General features: G+C 47.4%; 1 long non-coding RNA gene across 3 annotated transcripts in view; it reads right to left on the bottom strand.

The window, feature by feature from the left end:
* Window positions 1–3,579: 3,579 nt before the first annotated feature.
* The window catches only part of LOC108349563 (uncharacterized), a 38,604-nt gene continuing 25,824 nt past the window's right edge, over window positions 3,580–16,359 (bottom strand). For 2 of the 3 annotated variants that reach the window (XR_005499002.2, XR_001835725.3), the window contains 2 exons: window positions 7,385–7,571; window positions 3,580–3,909 (listed from right to left, as the gene is read on the bottom strand). This is a non-coding gene — a long non-coding RNA (uncharacterized LOC108349563). The remainder of the gene's footprint in view (window positions 3,910–7,384; window positions 7,572–16,359) is intronic. The other variant, XR_005499003.2, reaches the window with a different exon arrangement.

Genomic DNA, 16,359 nt, shown 5'->3' with positions numbered 1-16,359 from the left:
TTTGCACTACTGCTTCTGAACAATAGAGGAGGAAACGATCCTGGATGATTCTCACCCAGAAAATGTAGGCCCAGCGCAGCAGAGGTCTGCTCCAGAACTTTCCACAGAGGTCACCAGCTTTCAGACTGATGCCTACAGGTGCGTCTTCTTTGCAACTCTAGTACAAGTCTTGACTACAGACTGAGGCACAATAAAGGGCCTCCAGGGCACCTAGCAAGCCCCGATTTCCAGGAACCTTGGAGAGTCGCCTCTGTGAAGATGATTCTCCAGCAAATCATCAGCTTACCTGGAACCCAGCTGAATCTGGCTGGCTTGAAGAACAAAATTATCAGAGAGGCAAGCACACACCTCCAGGAGCCCCCTTAGGGATGAGCCCAGGGCCTGCCTTCCCCACACAGCAGTTGAAGTACATTCTCCCCTGGAGGCTGGCGGGCAGAGGAGATTCCAATGCAAAGAGAGATTATGGTGGGGTGTAGAGATCCGGTAAACAAAGAGGATTAAAAGAAAGAAGCCAGGCTCCCAATCAGCCCTTTTGCACGTCAACAGCCACCGTCTGCTGGGTTTCTGTGTGAGCAACACCGATATGCTCATTTCTATTACACAGAACATTAGCGAGACACAGCGCTGACCCTCGATTGCCAGGAACCACATAAATGACTGGGAGGGGAAGGGGCCGAGAAATGGCAAGCACTTCACGTGGCAGGACTGTAAAGATGATGAGTGTAGGTGCACCGAGGAAAAAAACATAATTTTTCATTGGTGTACAGCAGCAGGGCTGCAAGAAACACAAATACCACAGTAGCTCCATTAGGCCTGTGACAAGAAACAGTGTTTCCATCCGCTCCCTAAACTGCTTCTGATCCGTTCTCACCTGCCTGCAAACTAGCCTCATCCTTACATTGTGCTGCTGGAAGTGGCTGGAGGTTAAAATACATGTAGTTCTTAATGATAGGTTTTTGTATTATAATAGAGTCGTGGCCGTCGTTACAAACACTGCAGGCTCTTAGAAAACACCTAACTCCAGTTATTAAATTGCATAATTTTTAAGGAAGAAATTCGGAGCATCTGCAAGTGGAAAAGTGCGCATAGGACAGGATGGCTAAGCCCTGCCAGATGGGCCTGGAAGTGAGGCTGGCGAAGCAGATGACTTTAAGGCACCTGCCTGGGTCCTCAATTACCCTGTGAACACTGAGCCTTGAGAGAGGGTGGGGCAGCCTCGCCACAGTCTACTTTCACTTTCTCTATTTCCCTGTTCTCCTCCTCCTCCTCCTCCTCCTTTTTCATCTTCTTCCTCTTCCTCCTCCTCCTCCTCCTTTTTTGTCTTCCTCGTCCTCCCCCTCCTTCTTCCTCATCCTCCTTTCTCCTCCTTCCTCCTCCATATTCTTCTTCTTCCTCCTCCTCCTCCTCCTTCTTCCTCATCTTCCTTCTTTCTCCTCCTTCTTCTTCCCCTCCGTTTTCTTCCTCCTCCTCCTCCTCCTCCTTTTTCGCTGACACTTTGAACCAGCACCTGCACACCCCATCTATCCAATGGAGGGCAGAATTGGTTCTCTATGTGTCTAGCAATACCTAGTAGTAAGTGGATGGTTGCAAGTAGCACGTTTCTTTTTTACCTTCTTCACTTTGGGCATCAGGCTACAGCTACAGCCCCAGAGGCTCTCTGATAGTTGAGGTCTACAGGAACCACTCCTGGGTGGCATTATGTGCTTATTCTATTTGTTTGAGACAGAGTCTCAGGCTGGCCTTCTATTCTCAATGTGGCTGAGGATGGATTTGAACTCCTGATCCTTCCTCCTCCACCTCCAGATTCTGAAGTGATAAGCATGCACGGTCGTGCCGAAGTCTGCTATAAACATTTGATCCTGAGGCTCTCAAAATGGTCAGTTGTCATGATTATTGTTGGATTGGTCATCCAATTTCAGATGTGGAGTTAGGTACCTGAGGAGGACCTGACCTTACTTAGAAGGGCCTGGCCTCATGTGGGATTACCTCACAGGACACCAGTCTGAAAACGTACAGTGGAAAGAAGAAAGTAAGTATGGGGATGCCTGGGAAGCAAGCAAGGAGGGCTTCTCAGAGGAGGCCCTGTGACCGTGGAAATGTAATGGCGGCATGGTGCCAGAATGAGCAGGTGGGAATCAGGAATGTGACTTGGAAGCAAAGCAATTGCTTGGCACACACGACGCCCTCGGTCCCATCCCAAGCTCAGCAAAATAAAAATGAGTGAGCAGAGTAGGATGTTCTTGGGATTGTCAGGGGCAGCCAGAGTCCAGGAGTTCAAGGAAAGGAAACAGTACCAAAGCTGGAGGAGGCAGGCAAGCCAGGGAGCGAGTGAAGAAAGCCTGATTTTAAAGCTTTGAGCTCGGAAAATGCAGATGGGATGGGAAGGAAGGAAGAAACCGAATGGCCTCTCTCTCTATTTGGGGAGGCAACAGTGTGGCGAAGAGAGATCAGTTTGCAAGCAGAGGTGCAATCCCGGTCACACGATTTCTGGGGCAAGTAAGTGAAAAATGCAGCAGATCTCCATGAGAACTTTGTGCTGGGCAGCTGTGACGACCCACTCCGCACAGTTCCATTGGCTGAGCCCCAGCCCAGGGAGGTGAGGAGAAGGCAAAGGCTCTGAAAGGGAGGTCTGTCATCCCCGTAGCACAGCTGGCGGCTAGTGCAGCGGAGATCCAAGCCTGAGCCACAAGACTCCACAGCGCATGCGTGTTCTGATGAGCGGAAAAACAGGGTTACACCGAATAGAGGTTCTACCAGCAAACACTGACTCCTAATTGTGCGGCAGTCTGGCCCAGAAGAAGATCCTGGAACTCTGTGATCTGGGCGCATTCACAGACAGAAGAATCAGCAGAATGAAAGAGCGAGGGACAACAAGCAGATAGGCAGTCAAGCGTAACAGTGCAAGCCTCTCATCCCAGCACCTTGGAAAGCAGAGGCAGGGTTATCTCAAGTCCAAAGTCAGCACGGGCAAAGTACTGACATTTTGATCTCAAAGTGTGAAGGGGAGCTGAGAGTACAGCTCAGTGGTAGAGCCCCTGCCTAGAATCCCCCAGTGAGGGGCTGGGAGGGTTGGCTCAGAGATACACTGGAGGTTCTAAATTCAACCTTCAGTTACGAAAGCATATTGGCCTCTTCTAAATAAAGTCACTTACCTTAGACAAGTTCAAACAGACTGAATTTCTCTATCTTGATGGCTAAAATTGGCCTATTATGCCCGGGCTATTAGCTTTTAATTTCCATACTTTTAATTTAGCAGTATAGAACTTTAGCAAAAGCAACCCCATTTTGGTGTACTCTGTTGTCACCCAAGATAGAAGCTCATCTCAAACTGTTGGCCACTTCTAGAACTGATTGAACAAATCTCAGCTTCACAGGCTAGTGGAACCAAGGACAACATCACCCGGGACCAGCCATTTGGGGATAACTGGCTTGTTTCTTTTGCTCACACTTGGCATCGTCATTACAAGAAGTAAGAACAAAAAACCCACAGGCAAACTCGAGATGAAAAGATGGCAGAGAAATTAATAATAATAATAATAATAATAATAATAATAATAATAATAATAATACCTCAAGTGATTCAGTAGAAATGTTTTATAATTTCGGTATGTGGATGGATTTACAAAATCTTCTTCTACAGCTACATCTGCTGCTCCTCTCAGGCTGAAGACAGCTCAGTTCTCAAGGCTTCTTTGTTAAACGCAGACACATCTTGGGGCTGGAACGATGGTCTAGTGGTGGACAACATTTGCCACCGTTATAGTTAGAGCCGACCTGGGCAGAAGTCTCAGCACCCGCATCAGTTCACAACTGTGAATTCCAGCCCCAGGGACCTGATGCCCCCTTCTGCCTTCTGTAGGCACTGCATGTATACGGTTTCCATTCAGACAAGCAGGCACACATAGGCACCTAAATGAAAATACATAAAAATTCTAAGAGTCAGACATTTTTTAAGAGTGGAGTTACACACACACACACACACACACACACACACACACGTGCGTGTGCACGCTTATATAGCATGTCCGTGTAATATATATATATATATATATATATATATATATATATATATATATATATATATATAAAATACTTGACTGTTTTGTGCTGAATCCCCATGAATAATTTAATGCGAGATGTATGCTTTGAAAGCAATCGGCTGCATTGCATGGCCAGGAGCTGGATCAGAGCTGGAAAGTCAGCCATCCAGCATTGTTATATATGACCAGAAGCCACCGTAAATTCACTGCAAAAGGCAAGATCCCTGGTTTCTGAGAGCAGGGGGTCACTAGAAACAAATCAAGAGAGCGCGGCTTTATTTAATTGAGAACTAAATATCTCTGCGATTGTTTTCTCTCTCCCAAGGAAGGTCATTTTGCTGTGCAAGCGTGTCAGCACCTCCTGGGTGGCTACGTCCCTGAGCAGATCCAGATTCCCCATCTGCGTTGTGGGTTCCCTCTTCTGCACCACAAGAACACGAGCTGCCAAGCCAACATTTGGATCTCCAAAATCCTTCCCCACACCCCCCGAGCCCATCTCGCTTCCTCTCCCTGCAAGTCAGGTACTCAGAGGCCCCACTCATTAGCCACGGAGTCACAGAGATTCACACAGTATTAAGATGGCAATATCATCTTATTGGCTATTAACACAAATGTGCCAATAAACATAGTGCATAAAAATTATACATATTCCCTCAGAGTCCATAATCCCGAACTGATACTGCGTCACGCAGAACACACTTCCCCAAAAGTAGTGCTTAAAGTCACAATGTACAAATTGAATTTTAAATAAATTTCCTAAACGATTACCAGCGATTCTAGCTGTGTTAGCTGTACAGACTTGCTGAAATTTAAGCGCACAATGACCACATTCACCTCAACCCAGAAAAGGCTGGAACGGGGGGGGGGGAGGGGGACACTTGATCTGCCTTGATCTCGAGTTGTTTCCAGAGGGGCTCTCTATGCATGCATTTGGGTACACTTGTGAAAATAGCCCCGTCTTCCCCTCAAGGGTTTCTCCTAATTACCAGTGATCATCAGTTTCCCAAAGTCAGCTTGTCTTCACCCCATCCTCTGTCAAAGAGGAGATGCTAATTGTGTTACCACCCTGCCAACACCCTCTGAGAGGATGCCAGTGATCATTAATGGGTACCTCGGAGCCAATCACAGCACACCCAAACTCAGAGCCAGCCCGTGGCACGCTTCTGAGTCCCACGTGTGCAGGAACACTTCCGGCACCATAGAAGAGGGTGTGGGGGGAGGGGATGCTCCGGAATCTAAGCTACTGAACACACACACACACACACACACACACACACACACACACATGCACGCGCACACATCTACCTCACGGCACTGAAAAGTTGTATATTCCCCCAAAGCTAAACCATGCTAGCTTACTCAACCCTTTGACTTCCTAACCAAGCTGATCATTTCAACTTTTTTTTTTTATAAACAAGGAAAATGAAGCCAAGATTGTGTTCTGTCATTTTACTTAATGGAGACCCAAAAGCTAAATGGAATGAGACACAATACCATCCCAGCAGTAACTCTAATGCTCAGGAGGCTGAGGCAGGAGAATTACTGTGAGATCAAGGTCAGACAGAGTTACAGACTAAGACCTGGTGTTAAAAACAGAGGAAGTGGGGTTGGGGATTTAGCTCAGTGGTAGAGCCCTTGCCTAGGAAGCGCAAGGCCCTGGGTTTGATCCCCAGCTCTGAAAAAAAGAACCCAAAAAAAAAAAAAAAAAAAAACACAGCTTGGAAGGCTGTCGGCCCAGCTGCTTTGGTAGATAAACGTGTGTGGTACCTTGCATGTTATTATTTTCTACAAAAACAAAACCCCAAAATAATTTGCCCTTGGTTGCCTAACTTCTTTTCAGAGCTGTACGGAGCAATGGTTTTCCTGACCTGAGTGCTTTTCCATGGCATTTTGAACTAAAATAACAACTGGCTATCAAAATACCACCTCTGACCCCTACCCCACCCTGACCGCCACCCTGACCCCAGCTCATCAAGGCCTGGACCTCAACCCTTTGTGTCATTTTTCTCAGCCCCGTCAGAGGAGGGAGAATTAACCATGGGTAGTTCCTAGCTCAAGCTCCAAGTACTGGGTCTTCCCTCACAAAGAGGGTAAGGGGTGGACACCAAATTCTTAGGAGGAGAAACAGACGTGGGCAGAGTTGTGAAAACATATTGGGCTTCAGTCATAAAACAAAAGGCAACTTTAGCTATATGTGTTCATAAAAGAGGGAGCTTTGCAGATTCCACCCCTTGAATGGGAACTGAAGCTGTGGTGTCCCACAGTGCCAACAGGGCCAAGCTTTCCCAAGTGTAACAATTAATCTCAGTTGTCAAACTGACTGGATGGGAAACACCTAGGAACTAGTGAAGTGCATGCTGGAGCTTGCTAGGGTAGACTCTAGAGATTTCTGCCATATTGGAGAGCAATTGAGGACCTGCCTAGGGTACCATCCAAGAAACCGGAACTCCAAGTAGCACAGCAGTGGTGAAGGGGGAAAGCCGGAAGGTAACACTGCTCCTTCTCCCTCCCCCTCCCCTTCCTCTCCTTCCCAGCTCCCCGGAAGTGGGCAGCTTCGCCCAGGCCCTGTCTACCAGGCTACTCAGACAGGCCAAGAATCAGCAAAGACCGCTAATGAAGCCTAGAACACCTTGAGTCGAAAAACAAACAAACAAACAAACAACCTTCTTCTTTATAAACTATGTCTCCCAGGTATTCCGCCACAGCAATGGAGAAGTCTGACACACTGGAGGTGGATCTTCACCAAACGTGGCCACATGCCACACGGAACTTCCTGTCCTCAGAATTCGCCTCATAGAAATAACCGGAGGGGCATCCAAGTCCTGGCTACAGAATAATGTTTGCCCCGACCCCACACATCATGTCAAAAATAAGGACAACTCAATATTTACCAAGAAAACTGTGGTTAAGCTATATGGCTCATTTCTAAAAGGCAATTCTAATAAATTCTTAAAATTAAAAAAAAAATTGGAGAAAACTATCAAGGACAAGGGCCTGCCCCCAATACGTTAAGACTAAGAATAGAGAGAAGTCAGAATATAAAAACTACATGTAGTAGAATCCCAAGTCTGAGCAAAATAATAATAATAATAATAATAATAATAATAATAATAATAATACATCGAAATGCCCATGGGCCTGCAAAGAAATGCATAAAAAATTTAGTAATGTTTATCTCCGGATGGTCGGATTACAGGCAGCTTTTATTTCCTTCCAGAAATTTCCCTGTATTCTCAAATGTTCACAGATAAATTTGTGTTACTCCTGTACTCCAAAAGCAAGGCTGTGCCTTTGTTCTTCCCTCACGCTGAACCCCCACAGCACCAGCTGTCAGGGTGACTTACCACAAACATCCCGTTCTGCCCATCTCAGAGCAGACTCCTTTGGGCTTCTTCTCCTCCTGGCTGGGTCTCCCCAGCTCTTCACCTGAGGGCTCGAGATCCTGTTCTGTATCCGGATTGCTTTCTCCTAGTCTCTCCATCCGACCATTTCTCTCTTGTGTCAATGAATCCCAAGACAGACTCCATGCTTCTGCAGAAGGGAAGGGGAAAGGAGGAAAGAGATGGAGAGATTCCCCAAGTCTGTGCTTAATGTACAGGGACATCTTAATGGACACACTTGTTAAGAAAACCGTGGGACGCTGCTGTTGTCCGGTACCCCATCTCTAATCATCGGCCTTAGTGGCCAGGAAAAGGATAGTCCTATCTTGCTGGTCTTGCAACTGAGTTCTGCTATGGTTTAGAGCCTAGATGGCCCCTGAAAGCCTGTGTGTTTTTATGTTTGATCCTTGGAGTATTGCTCTGAAGAAAGGGCAGAACCTCTAAGAAGTGGTCAGCCTCCCTTGCCTCACTTTTGTTCCATGACGATGAGTTTCGTGGGTTTTGCTCCTCCACTCAGTCTGCCTCATTGTGCGACCCAACAATGGCACCAACGCATTGGATGAAGTCTCAGAAACTGTGAGCTACAATTAAATAAACCAAATCCTGGATAGCTCTTATAGTAATGGAGAGTTGACTGGTACAGGAAGTACAGGAGGGCCTGGTGACCGGAACATATCACCAAAACCAAATGTGGCCGCACGCATGCGCATTGATGCAGTCATCGCTCCTGAAAGCCAAATGGACAGACGGCATTGCTTTCCCATCTGCTTTGCGGGGGACTGCTGGCCTTTTCTCTAATTGCACTTTGCATGCTGGCTTTGGGACCTATCCTGAGTCCCATGGAAGATGCCATATTGTTTTAACCTAAGCTGTGTTCTTCTTTATCCCACCAGGCTCACAAAGCCTCAGATGACATAGCATTCTGTCCGCGCCGCCTCTGGGCAGCTCTAGAAGGCCATGTGTGCAGGATGCCTACACAGCTCCGCACCACAACAGGCAGCCTTAGCCCTGGAGAGGACGTAATGTTATGGAGGGGAGAAAGGAGAGTATCCAACTGACCATTCACATATATACACATACATGCACACATACACACACACACACACACACACACACAGACACACGCATATCCTGGGTGTAAAACCAGTTGCATCTGGTCCTTATAAATACTCTCCATGCCCATTGGCTATGAAAGACCCCCAGATTTTGGGGAGACTCTCGCTCCAGTCACGGGTTGAGGTACCCCCAGGAAACACGAGAAGCCGGTCTTGATGTAATCAACAAGAGGCAGTTTTATTTACGAGATCTCGGGCTGACACGTATCTCACACAGGAGATTGAGTCAAGCCCCGAGCCTCTCTAGGCAGGAGCTTATATAGGGAAAACCAGGGGTTTCGTGTGAATACACATAATTGGCTAATACAAAGGGTGCACAGTTACTTTTGGCACAGAGTTACATCAACAAAGCATACGTGTAATCTAGCATCTCAGCAATGTGGGCAGGGCAACTCATCTCACTGCAGCAGGGGGATGACCCATCCTCAGGGAGTGAAGGAAGGGGAGGGGGTGGCTCCAGATGGCCAGTGTCCTTGGGAGTTGATAGTCGGGCCAGTGAGCCCTATCTCAAATTCTCTCAGGCATGTCTGGACTTTGTTCATGACTAACTTTTAGAAATTTTAACCCTTCATTCCCCTCTACTCCTTGTGAATAGTCCTAATCTTAGGACTACGAGTCTAGCGTCTAGAGGCTCTTCACCCCGTATAGCCCGATACAGCCCGATACTGTTGTCTCAACATAAGGACATGTATAGCAGTAATCCGCTCCCTGACAAAAGCTAGAAGGCGATTAATGATGTAGGGCCCAAAAGTGAGCAAAAGGAGGAGGATAATCAAGGGACCAGCTAAGGCTGACAGCAGGGTGGTAAGCCATGGGGGCCTATCGAACCAGCTCTGAAACCAGTTATCAGTGGTTTCTCGTTCTCGTCGTCTCTTGTCCAACCTCTCCCTAAGTTTAGCCATAGAATCTTTAATGGTCCCGGAGTGATCGAGGTAAAAACAACATTCTTCTCTCAAAGCAGCACATAGCCCTCTTTCTTTAAGGAATATCAGGTCTAATCTTCTCCTATTTTGAAGGACTACCTCTGAGAGGGAGGTTAGGTATTCTTGGAGGTCAGCTAAAAAGTCTTTAGGATTCCAATCTGAACACTATCTAAACCTATACACCAAGGTCATGACTATCTTAGAACTTTTAAACTTATGGTCCCTGAGGCACAGTCCCAAGAAGTGTTAGGAGTATTAACATATGTAATGTTACATCATTTGTAATAGAAATCAAGCCTATCTCTATATTTTTCTCGATGGAACCCAGGGCAAACATGAAATTCTTGTTTCTAAAGCACACTCCTCAAGTGAGCATTATAGCAACATCCCAGTCATGTCTCTGATGTATCCACTTATCTGATGTGCAAGTCTAGGGAGCTTTTTGAAGATCTGAGTGTCCCTCTAGGTCCCAGTTCTCAGCCCCAACGGCTAGTATGCGGCTGGTGAGGGCTGAGAATTGACGGCTGTCAGGGTGGTCAGCAGCACCAGGTACGGTCCTTTCCAGCAAGGCTCAAGTGTCTGGGCTCCGTGTCATTGTATGTACCTACAGTCTCCAACCTGGAACGGATGAGATGTCTCGGAGGTCCCTGGGGCATAGGCTGCTGCCAGCTGTGAGCAGATTTCTTTCTGTATCACCTGTAGGTCTTTTAGCCTGACACATAAATCATTATTACTATGACATGTTGGTTCAGTAACATCATCTAATACAGTCAGGGGGGCTGAGGCCCCATATAAGATCTCAAAGGGGGTAAGGCTGAATCTGGAAGGGGTATTTCTTGCTCTGAAGAGAGCGAGAGGGAAGGAGTGTCACCCAGTCTGTGCCAGTCTCCATGGTCAATTTGTTTAGGGTCTCTTTTAGAGTTCTATTTATTTACTCTACCTGTCTTGAACTTTGAGGTCTGTAAATATAATGTAATTTCTAATCGACCTCTAAATATTTGGCCACACCCTGGCTTACCTTGGCAACGAAAGTAGGGCCGTTGTCTGACCAGATTACCTTGGGCATTCCAAATCGGGGGAATATTTCTTCCAGTATCTTCTTGATGATTGTAGAGGCCGTCTCTTAGTCCAATCCCAGTTCCCAGTGGCTGTCTCTTGTAGGCAGTTGTTGGCTTCACCAGGGCATCCAAGAGATGGTAAAGGCATCTGCAGCGCTGATGTGCTGGGGGTAGAAGTTCAGCCATCCCAGATGACATCGTTTGTCCACCATGGCAGCACCCACTTATCTCTGACCTTCATGAAGAGAACTGTTCCCGTCTGTGGACAAGGTCCTCGGCTTTCAGCAGGGGTCAATCAGCCAGTCGCAGAGGTCTTTCCTCCACCCATGGGCTTCTGCCAGTGCTTGACACTTGTGCTGTGGTGGCTCCAGGTCAGGATTGGGCAGCAAGGTGACCAGATTGCCCCCAACAGGTGGAGAATCTAGTCCATGTCAGCTGACCAGTGGTCCCATCTTTTGGGACACTCTATCAGCCACTCTATCACAGTTTAAGTCCTGGATTGGGTGATAATTGTCAGAGCCCGGCTGGCAGGAATGATGTGTTCCAGGCAGAACGGCACTAAGCCACACACACACACATCTCCCAGCATCAGGTACTGGTGCACTGAGACAGGTCTTAAGCTCCACATACACAGTCTGTAGATATGCATACACATGGCCTCACCCAGCCATTTTAGCCCACACAAGCCATTTTGGAGAGCAATTTTCTAATGAGCAAGGGATAGGGGCAGTCAGGGATGACCATGAACTAGTGGGTGGGTTACCCGGCCCACGCCAAGGTCCACTGTTCTTCGGGCAGTCCATAAGTATTGTTCGTTGCCAGTAGCCCCTCGCACTCAAGGTCTTTGGATATTGACCCACTGGGGGGTGGGGGCATAGGAGCACAGAGCATTGGGTCCCTGTATCCACACTTCCCTTCTATCTCTGTACATAGCCAGCACTCTAGGACCAAGAAGCTCTCCAGTGTCCCCTCTTGTTCTTTCTTGGGCAGTCCCTGACCCAGTGTCCTTTTTCTTCGTATTAGGCACACCGATCTTTAGCCAGGAATTCTCTTCTGTTGCCAGGTACTATCTTCCTAGGTTCCCTAACTACTGTGGCCAGTATATGTTCCTCTCTTGTCTCTTTCTCTTCCTCAGTCTCTCTGTCTGTATCTTCTTCTACAGCTATTAGTTGCTGTCTACTTTTGTGCACTGACCCTTAACCATATATCAACCTTATTTTCTCTGCAACTTACAACAACTCTCTCAGTGACTTAGCTTAACCCTTCAAGTTTCTGTAACTTTTTCTTTATATTTTTTTCTTACTTTAGCCAAATTGGTGGGGCATTTTCTAGCCCCTCTGAGACCCACCCTTGGAGCCTGGCGGCAGACCTGGCACTCCCTACCTTTAGGCGTTTTGAAGTCAACAGGCAGAAGTGAGGGCCTTCCATCCGTGTCTGGCCTCTAGTAGGATTCTGTCTTTCCTCGGTGATAAAGAAGACCTGTAACAGTTACTAACAAGCATCTCAAATGGGATGGTGAGAAAACAAGGGAATCTTGAGAATAGAGGTCCACTGAAGAGGGCAAACAGCATTTAGTCACACAGCTAAGCCAGGAGGCTTTTTTTTTTTTTTGGGACAAAAAGACCTTGTGTCTGTGAAACAGAAAAGTGAGCAGAGGGGCAGCCTATCTGTTACCGGTTGTCTCTCTGGACTTAGATTTTCCCTTAAGGAGTACCTTCCTTTAGTGCCAGCTCAGTGGCTTTATCGCTCAAGAGACCCATCCTCTAAATGGCACTAGGCTTCCAGTAACAATAACAAAAGGATGGAGAGACGTTAGAACCTGGGTGTTAGATACTAAGTGGCTGACAAAAGAATTGTAACCAGTTCACCTGGGGCTATCAGGACTGTAGTAGTAGTCCTTTACCAAGCTGTCTCACTGGGTTAAAGGCCCATGGAAAAGAAAACATTAATCCTGACCTTGGCCACAGCCAAAGACTGAATTCTAAATTTTGACTGGCAAAACAAAACAAAGTTCTTCACAGTTTGTAGTAGATTTTTTGAAACTATTTTAGGGGCTTCTCTGTCCCCCAACCTGGGACATTTCGACCACAGGGGCAGGAATTGGCTGCTGTGGGGATAGGATCAAAGGCATTCTCCATGTCAATGATGACTAACAGGGAAGGTTACTTAGTGTTGGAGATCAACTCCTCTCTTGGAATAGGGCCAGCAGATAAGGCAGGCTCCCTTAAAGAACTTCTCTTAATGAACACTCTCCTTTTGTGAGCAAGTGTTGAAGGTCTGGCCACTGAAGGCAGCAACTGGAATTTTTTTTTTTTCAGGGCCAAAATACAACCACTAACTCTACGCTATCTTTGTTGTCAAAGTGCCAACCCCAGCCAGCCTCCTTACCTTGAAACTCCTCTTGCGCTGACTTGGCCAGAGCTGCGCTGTTGCCCACGCGCAGCCTGTAGCTTGCTAGTAGGCCTGCATGCTTGCCACCCTCAGCCCCTACATTTTCCTACTCTGTGTTGTCCCTTCCTTAGAAGCTGTGAATGTTTAAGCCACAGGGAGAATTTTTCTTCAGGATCTAAGGTAAAGCTTTCAGGTTCTTGTTAATGCCTGCTTCAGACGGATCACTCGCTAACCTGGAGTCCTTCATACACAACGGTTAACAACAGCTGGGCTGGACAATGGGAGTAAAGAGAGGGGCAGCTCTCCTTGGGGAGGAGGCTCAAGAGAGAAAGATAAAACTCCCCGGCAGAAAACAATTTCTCTCAAGCAAATTATTTTTAACTTTTAACTTAAGCACCAAAAGGACCAAGTAAAACTCTATGACGAACAAAGCAAACAGTTTCATGATTTCAAACACAGTCGTCAGTCCAAAATTCAAAAACGAAACAAAAGCCAAAAAGACACTCGACAATACCACAGAAAACAAGCCAGACAAACGAGACCAAGACAAAGCATCCTATAACCAATTTCCACAGATGCCTGGTACCTTCAGTACCTGGCCCAAACTGCAGCTTAACCTTAGCTGCTTCTGGGATACCAAACACAGAAACAGAATACAGACAACAGACACTAACACATCTAAGCACACTTGTCCATGCCTATACTTAAATAGGCAGCCGAACACGACCTCCGAAGTCAAGTCACAGTCAGATCTCTTTGACTGTCACCTGCCGGGTCCTCCCGACAAAAGTCGGCTCGTGGGACGTCTCCCAGAGCTGGGGCGTCCTCACTTCCACTATCTAAAAAAAGAACAAAAAGAAAACAGCTATTCGAAGTAGAAACCCAGTACCTACTCACAGGCGTCTGTCCGGGGTGGGAAGCCCTTCCATCCAAGCACACTTAAATACGGGGTAGGAAGCCCATCTACCCAAGTGTACTTAAAAACGACGGGGTGGGAAGCCCATCCACCCGAGTGAACTCAAAAACAACGGGGTGGGAAGCCCATCCACCCGAGTGTACTCAAAAACAACGGGGTGGGAAGCCCATCCACCCGAGTGCGCTCAAAAACAACACAGAGTGGGAAGCCCATCCACTCGAGTGCACTCAAAAACAACGGGGTGGGAAGCCCATCCACCCGAGTGCACTCAACAACAACAGGGTGGGAAGCCCATCCACCCGAGTACACTCAAAAACAACGGAGTGGGAAGCCCATCCACTCGAGTGCACTCAAAAACAACGGAGTGGGGAATCTTCTTCTGCCCAGACAGTGCATCAAGACCTTAAACCGGTACTGAAAAACACAGACTACAGGACTTAATTCACACACACACTACTCTCACACTCACACAGCGGCCGCTTTCCAGCACTCACACTAACGTACCTCCAAGAGGCATTCGGATCTCCGGGGGTTACGCTCCTATCCCGGACGAGCCCCCAATGAAAGACCCCCAGATTTTGGGGAGACTCTCGCTCCAGTCACGGGTTGAGGTACCCCCAGGAAACACGAGAAGCCGGTCTTGATGTAATCAACAAGAGGCAGTTTTATTTACGAGATCTCGGGCTGACACGTATCTCACACAGGAGATTGAGTCAAGCCCCGAGCCTCTCTAGGCAGGAGCTTATATAGGGAAAACCAGGGGTTTCGTGTGAATACACATAATTGGCTAATACAAAGGGTGCACAGTTACTTTTGGCACAGAGTTACATCAACAAAGCATACGTGTAATCTAGCATCTCAGCAATGTGGGCAGGGCAACTCATCTCACTGCAGCAGGGGGATGACCCATCCTCAGGGAGTGAAGGAAGGGGAGGGGGTGGCTCCAGATGGCCAGTGTCCTTGGGAGTTGATAGTCGGGCCAGTGAGCCCTATCTCAAATTCTCTCAGGCATGTCTGGACTTTGTTCATGACTAACTTTTAGAAATTTTAACCCTTCAGCTCATCTGCAAATGGCTACTAAATTCACCATTTCAGAGGTGAACAGTTGTCCCCTGCCTTTAAGCCTAGCCCTCTGGAGGCAAAAGCAGGCTGATCCCTGTGAGTCTGAGGCCTATGTGATCTACATAGAGAGTTCCAGGGCAGCCAAGACTACCCAGTGAGACCAGTGTCACACTTGTTCCTCAACTGGTGGTGATGTTCTGAGAGGTCAGGGAGCTTTTAGGAGACGGGACCTAGCTAGCAGCAGTATGTCACTAGAGGCTGGCCCTTGAAGGGAAAAGTAACCTGTGGCCACAGCAAAGCTTTCAGCTTCCTGGCCCATCACGATGTGAACAGCCTTGGCCTCATACCCTGGTCAGAGATGCTCTGCCATGCCTTCTCACTGTGAGGGTCTGAGACCCTCTGGAACTGGGATCAGTTTCTTCTCTTAGGTGGTTTCTATCAGGTATGTAGTCATGGCAATGCAAACGGAAAGGGGGCCGAGGGTACCGGCAAGTAGACTCAGGTTTCCCCCATCGCTGCCTAAGTCAATACTTTCTGCCACTAGACTAGAAGGCAGAAAGACATCCCCACTTGCTGGGGATGCCTGGCAACACCTCTTCTCACTGAGCCCCACTGCCAGAGGAAGTGACCCTCCACAGTTGAGATATTTTGAATGAGGATAGCCCCAAAAGGCTCATGTGTTAAAATACTCGGTCCTAGTTGACGGAACTGTTTGGGAAGGATTAGGAGGTGTGGCCTTGTTAGAAGAGGTGTGTCAAGAATTTGAGATTTCAAGAGACTCATGGGATTCCCAGTGCTGTCCCTCTCTGCCTTATGGTTGTGGATCAAGGTGTGAGCTCTCAGTCGTTTCTGCCACCACCCCTTCGCTCCATTATCAAGAACTCTAAGCCTCTGAAACCATAAGCCAAGTTAAATGCTTAGTTGTGGTCTTTCATCACAGAAACAGAAGAAGAGCTAAAATAACCCACCCATGCCTCTCAACACCCACAGTGAGATAGGAACAGGTCTTACTTCGCACTAGCACTGTCTGATTTGATGTCACCACCTTCCAACTTTTCCTTCACCAGAAAGATTGACCTGACATTCAATTGCAGTTGACCTGATGAGACAAGAAGCCTCAAAACTAATCATCCGAGGCAGATGGGCTGCACGTGTGATCACTTCACAGTGGTCCCTCTACTTCCTTTCCATGTAGCACGGACGTAGGCTATCACTTTCAGGAGTGAGGCATCTTATTGAGTCTACACACTGTCTCTATGCAGTGTTGTGAGGAGGGGACAGCAGGTGGATCATACCTAAACCCTTTATGCACTGAGGACCTGCCTTGCAGACAGGAGAGTGAATTGTGAGAGACCTTTGACCTCTTTCAGGTGAGCTCCTGATTTACAATTCATTGTGCTTTCTAAAGAATCATCTTGATGCAATAATTCCACTGGTAAGCACAAAACCTTCTTCTTGGGAATGCAATTAAGGG

This window comes from Rattus norvegicus, chromosome 1 (genome assembly GCF_036323735.1).
Source record: "Rattus norvegicus strain BN/NHsdMcwi chromosome 1, GRCr8, whole genome shotgun sequence".
Classification (NCBI taxonomy): Eukaryota; Metazoa; Chordata; class Mammalia; order Rodentia; family Muridae; genus Rattus; species Rattus norvegicus.
Note: the sequence above shows the minus strand (reverse complement) of the source record. Positions and strands in the feature narration are given on the sequence as shown.